Source organism: Urocitellus parryii, chromosome 12, assembly GCF_045843805.1.
Source record: "Urocitellus parryii isolate mUroPar1 chromosome 12, mUroPar1.hap1, whole genome shotgun sequence".
In the NCBI taxonomy this organism is placed as follows: domain Eukaryota; kingdom Metazoa; phylum Chordata; class Mammalia; order Rodentia; family Sciuridae; genus Urocitellus; species Urocitellus parryii.
In genome coordinates, this window is record NC_135542.1 from 64,356,733 (window position 1) to 64,363,038 (window position 6,306).

At 42.9% G+C, this 6,306-nt stretch overlaps 1 pseudogene; it reads left to right on the forward strand.

The window, feature by feature from the left end:
* Positions 1–6,013: 6,013 nt before the first annotated feature.
* Positions 6,014–6,095, forward strand: LOC113198334 (small nucleolar RNA U3; annotated as a pseudogene).
* The last annotated feature ends 211 nt before the right edge of the window (positions 6,096–6,306 follow it).

A 6,306-nucleotide genomic window follows, 5' to 3' on the forward strand; every position in this document is an offset into this window, starting at 1 on the left:
TTCCTCAAAAGGCTCCAAGATAAACAGAATAAACACCAGTTGTTCTCAGCTGGTCGCATGTCGGCCTGCCTGGAGGAGGGGATGCCAGGGATAGCTTCTTGAGGTTGCTCCCAGCCCTGCATTTCTAGGAAATAGACAATTATGAACAACATGGATTTTATTATCGTGACATCGCTAAGGTCTCTGCATAAAGCCTATATTTAAAAATATAAACATGTAAGTGAAAAAAAAATGTCAGGGGAATAAATATTTGTCTTAAAAGAGACCATCTGTTTCAAATTTTTATTTAAAAAAAAAACCAACATGTGTTTTATTTTAAATTTGTATGTGTGTTGTTATCCTTGGGTTAAGTATTAGGTAAATAGACAGAAGCATTGAGAATCCATTTTCCAGCAAATTTTGGTTAAAAATCCTTGCACACGTGACGCAGGAGATAATTTGGGGGCTAATTGGAGCTTTGTGGGCAGCCAACTCCTCGCAGCCCTCTCCCCCCATGCAGTCCCTGCTTGATGGGGATGAGGAGTTCCCCAGCACTCGCGTTTTGTTTGGGACAGATGGCACTTTACACCTCCAAGGCCAGCCCAGATGCGCCCTCAGACACCATGCTGCTAATGTGGCAGAACCACAGAGCCCGCTTTTATTTGAGCCTCTGCTATGGCCTCATGGCTTAGGTGGTGGGAATCAGGGTTGAGGAAAGCTTCCCAAAGGAGATAATGACGAGCTGGAATTGGTGGGTAAGCAAGGAAAAGGTAAGGAAAGACCATTCCAGAAAGATGGACCAGCATGGAACTGTGAAGGGATCTGGGATATTTGGGGAATGACATCAAGTTCAGGTGACTGCGGAACAGGACACACGATGGAGAGAGACTGGAGACAAAGCTGCAGTGGTGGCTGCAAACATGGGACAACTTTCACCCTTGTCCGTTCTTCATTCTTTCCTGATAAGAAGCGCTCCTCCTGCATTCATTCCAGGGAATTCGTTCATCTACACTGTCTGGGCTGTCCAGTTCTCCCTTCAGAGCACTCCCCTCATCCTCAGACACAGCCATCAGCCCCAGAGTGGTCACATGACCTGGTTAGAGACATGCAGAGCACTTTGTGGGGAGATTAATGAGGTTCTGTGAGAAAGAGCTAACCCTTTCCTTCTGAGATCCTGGGCTGAAAGGACCCAGTAAGTCATCTTTTTCTTTGGAGAGTCACTGCTTGTGAATCAAGAGCAGCACAGGAAAAACAGACAGGAGAGAGAAAGAGGACTGACATGAGTTGCATTCCTAGGCTCAGCTCTACCTAACCAGAATATTTCCATTTTTACTAAAACTGATCAGAGTTGGAGTTTTGCCTCATTTACCACTGAAGTCAACTGAAGCTAAAATTGAATTTGCAATAAGAAGCAGACAACTCTACCTGACCTATGCAAAAGCCCAGTGGCTCCCTAATCTAAAGCAAGCCAGGAGCTCATCAAATATATGCTCCCTTCTCCATCATTTAGGGTTGTAACTGGAAAATGGATATCCAGTCAAGGATTATACTTCCTAGCACTAGTGGAACATGAGTAGAAGCAATACAAGTCATCACCAAACAAGACTTCAAAACGGGCCTGCCTTCTCCACACTCTCTATAACCTCGGCCTGGATTGTGGTCCTAGGGGATGATGGACTCAGTGTAGGAGCCTATATCCCAGAAACATCACACTGAGGACAGCCACCATTAAAGAAGGGCACCTGCTCTGGGCAGCTAACATTGGCAAGGAATGAACTTGAGTTTGAACCATTAATGCTGTTAATGCAGTTTAGGGATCTAGTTGTTACAGCAGCTGAGGCCACCCCCACTAATACATTCCCCTCACCATTCAGGAATTTGCTTACAGTTCCAAAAGACTACTACCTATTGCCTTGCTCTCCTTTTCCAGAGTTAGATATCTAAGTGATGCCTACTGGTAAAACACACTTCCATAAAATCTGTTCATTTCATTGTTGAGTACCTGCTGCATACCTGGTCATGTACAGGTGAATAGGAATACAATGGGTGAATTAAATATGTTGCATTTTACTAATTCTAAGTCGCTATCAATTGCGAGACTGTTTTAGTGAGATTTTTTTCGCTGCTAGGACTTAAAGACCCAACCAGAACAACTGTAGAGGAGGAAAAGTTTATTTAAGGGCTCAGTGTTTCAGAGGTCTTAGTCCATAGAAGGCCAACTCCATTCCTCAGGGCTCAAGGTGAGGCAGAACATCATAGCAGAAAAGAATGGCAGAGGTAAGCAGTTCACATGATGATCAGAAAGGAGAGAAAGAGAGAGAAGGAGGGAGGGAGAGAGGAGGAGGGGAAGGGGGGGAGAGGGAGAGGGATAGAGGGGGAGAGGGATAGAGAGGGAGAGGGGGAAAGGGGGAGAGGGAGAGGGGGAGAGAGGGAGAGGGAGAGAGGGGGAGGGGAGGGAGAGAGGGAGAGGGGGAGGGAGAGAGAGGGAGAGGGAGAGGGGGAGGGAGACGAAGAGAGGGGGAGGGAGGGAGGGGATAGGGGAATAGGGGGTAGGGGAGAGGGGGAGGGGGAGGGAGGAGGGGGGAGAAGGGGAGAGAGACCAGAGAGAGGCAGAGGGGGAGAGAGAGGGAGAGAGGGAGAGGGGGAGGGAGAGAGAGGGAGAGGGAGAGAGGGAGAGAGGAAGAGAGAGAGAGAGAAAGAGAGAGAGAGAGAGAGAGAGAGAGAGACTCTGCTCTCCAGATACAATATATATTCCTCATAGCCATGCCTCCCAGTTAACAACTTCCTCCAGCCACATCCCATCTGCCTCCAGTTACCACTCAGTTAATTCCATCAGGGATTAATTCACTAATTAGGTTAAGGTTATACTCCTCTAAATCTTCTTGCATTGTCTTACATGTGAGCTTTTGGGGGACACTCACATCCAAACCATAACAGAGACATATTATATGTACCTCTAAAATAAAAAGTATGTAACACTGAGAAAATATATTGCTAATTATGTGATGGCTTGACATCAAAAGCAATCCTAATTTCAGAAATATAAAAATGTGTGTTAAAAATGATGAAATACAGGGGCTGGGGCTGAGGCTCAGTGGCAGAGTGCTTGCCTCGCACATGTGAAGCACTGAGTTCAATCCTCAGCAGCACATAAAAATAAAGATTTTTTTAAAATGATGAAATACAATATTTCTTAACTTCAGAAAGCTGGAGATCTTCCAGGAGAGGCAGATAAGCAATATATATATATATATATATATATATATATATATATATATATATATATGAATTATATAATACAAATACTTTAGCAGGTGTTAGATAGTTCATCTAGGAAGAGGTAATCAGCCTGGCCTTGGGAAGGGGAGAAGCATCACAAAATAAAATTGAGCTGAATTTTGAAAGAGGAAGAGAAGTTCTGCTGAGAAGCAGGGTCAGCAGGTCTTCTACAAGCCTTCTCCATACCCTCAGAAGCATGTATGCATCCCCAGGGACTATGATGGGTTAGCAAAACCTCAAAACACTATACTGTAAATTCCAACAAGACAGCTTCATTTTCTGGACAAATGGAGACTAATCCTTTAGGTGCCAAGGCATCATTTTAACTGGATATTTTAAAGTGGAAAACCTTCCAAAATATACCATAGTAAACCCTTGGCATCTGCAAGGGGCACACCAGGGGGTCTTGGTGAATCTCCAAATTCACAAATTCAGCCAGGCCTGGACAGACTCCTGGCTTGCTCCAGGATCACATTTACAGGAAAAGCCACAGTCATCTACTGTGAAGCCCTGCACCATACACCCTCTCCCTTCCCAGGGACTCTCCATGTTGCCTCTTGCTTAATGAGCAATTATATGTAACCAGTATATTGATCACGCATGACTTCTGATGTAGTCTAAGCATAGTTTTTTGTCTTTTTGTGGGCTTTTTTGTTTGTTGGGGGATTGTTTTGTTTTGTTGTCTCCCATTATCCCTTTAAACCAGTTCCACGTGGCTACTCTACTGCTGACTAAAAGCTCTGGCAGGTCCACAACTTTTCACTTCTGCCTTGTGTGGTTGACACACTAAGTCACTTGAAGTGACAAACAACAGTCCCAATGTGGTGCCTTGAATGCCATTTCTGTGCAATAATTAAACTTTCTAATTTGATTTAACAGCCTGTCCTCCACCCTGCTCCTGCTCCAGTTTGCTTCAGGCTAGAAGCCTGTGGAGGCAAGGGAGGGCAGGCTGGCATCTCTATCTGCCACATGTGTCTTTTACCTCCCCCTCCCACACCATGCATACACACACACACACACACACACACACACACACACACACACACACCATGGGAGGGAGTCACAGCAGTGCAACAGCTCCCACCAGAGAAATCTCCTTCCTGATCTAGTCTCCCTCTCCTCTCGCTCGCCCATTCCATATTCTCAAGGTGGATAAGGCATGTCAAGAATCCTTTCTCCTTTAAACATTCTGCCAGTGATGATTTAACCTTGTAATTTCACAACTATTGTATCTCACTGTCTTGTCCAATTTTTAATACTCTAGGGATATGTTTTTATTGGGGACTGAATGACAGAGTCAGTTTATACACCACCAAGATTATTCCCCACCTCATAGGATATTTTAAACCTTCCCAAACTTTTATCAATCTGATACTAGAAAAATCTCATTAACTTTTAGTTCCCTGGTTACCAATCAAATTATCTATTTCTACTACCAATGATCTGGTTCTGTTTTCTGTGTATTTTTCCATCTAATTATTTGTCGTTTCTCTTCTGGCCATATTTTTTCCATTTGGTTATTTGTTGCCTAGATGTTAGCTTCTAGAAACTCTATTTTGTAGTTCTCAATCCTGTGTCTGTTACTGTATGTTACCAATCCTCTCCCAGGCTCTCATTTGTCTTGGGGTTTTGTTCATTGTTGCCTTTTCTTTTTACAGAAGTTTTTTATTTTTATGTAGTCAAATATAACAAATGTTTTCTTTGTGGCTTTCTTTGCTACTTCCAAGATTAATAAAATATTCAGCTGTATTTTCTTCAAATATTTTGAAGTTGCTTTTTAAATTTGACTCTTTATTCCATCTGGAATGAATTTTTACAGAAAGAAAAAGGGGGAGCCAACTTTTTTCCTAAATTTTCAATAAACCCAATCTCATTTATTGAGTAACCTATCCTTTTCCCCTTTTATTGGCAATACCATATTTATCACATACTAAAATACTGTGTGTGTGTGTGTGTGTGTGTGTGTAGTACATAAAATGTCCCTTTTCTTAAACTTCTTCAGTTCTTTCACTAGCACCAGGGATTGGCTTTGGGAGAAGATGGATCTCTCTCTCTCTCTCTCTCTCTCTCTCTCTCTCTCTCTCTCACACACACACACACACACACACACACACACACACACAGAGAGAGAGAGAGAGAGAGAGAGAGAGAGAGAGAGAGAGAAAGAGAGAGGATTCTTCTCATTTGCATGATGAAAGACAAACACTTGAGGCCATTGGTAAGGGTTTTCCTTCTCCACTCCAGCTTTGCACCGTCAGCAAATAAAATTTCTGTTTCAGCAAAATATCAAATTCTTACATGTCAGGGAGCATTCAGGCTTTACATACAGCTACTCCATCCCATTCTACCATAACACTTGACCCCAGGAGCATATCAAATGACCCAACATGGACCCTGACCTTGGCTTCTCCTTAGAACGTGGGCTGTTGATACCAGTCTAGAAGCAGCTCCAAAAGATGGTCCACATCAGTGGGATTTGGCTTTCGACTGTCAAAAGCATCCAGACAAGTATTTTAAAGATGTGTTCTCAATTTTTTCTCCCTAGCTGTTTTCTAGCTTGTTTCCTAATGATCTTTCAGACATCCTGGATGTCAATCCCAACTCCCCATGCAGAGCAAAATGACAGACATTCTTTTATAGAGAGATGACATTTTATTATCGCAAATTAGATGTGACCTGAAAATAAATTTGCCATGCTAGCCAATTATTTCCAGAAAGCAAGCCCACAAGTCAACTGTCCTAAAACTCAATATATAAGACTATACTTTCAGGGATCATTTCTATAGTATGTTATTAAAACTCAATATATTATCTCTGATAGGCATTCCACATTTTAACTGACTTATGAATAATGACCCAGTACAAGTGACTTCATTCAGTTACCTTGGCACTAACATAGAGTTTGTCTTGGATGGGGTCCTGACAGTAGCATTGCTCAAAGCCAGGCATTCTCAGGGGTGTTGCCAAGATTTTATTTGGCCATAGCAAGGGTCTGGCTATACCAATCTTAAACATTCTTAGCCACGGGCATTACCTCAGCCATGTTGA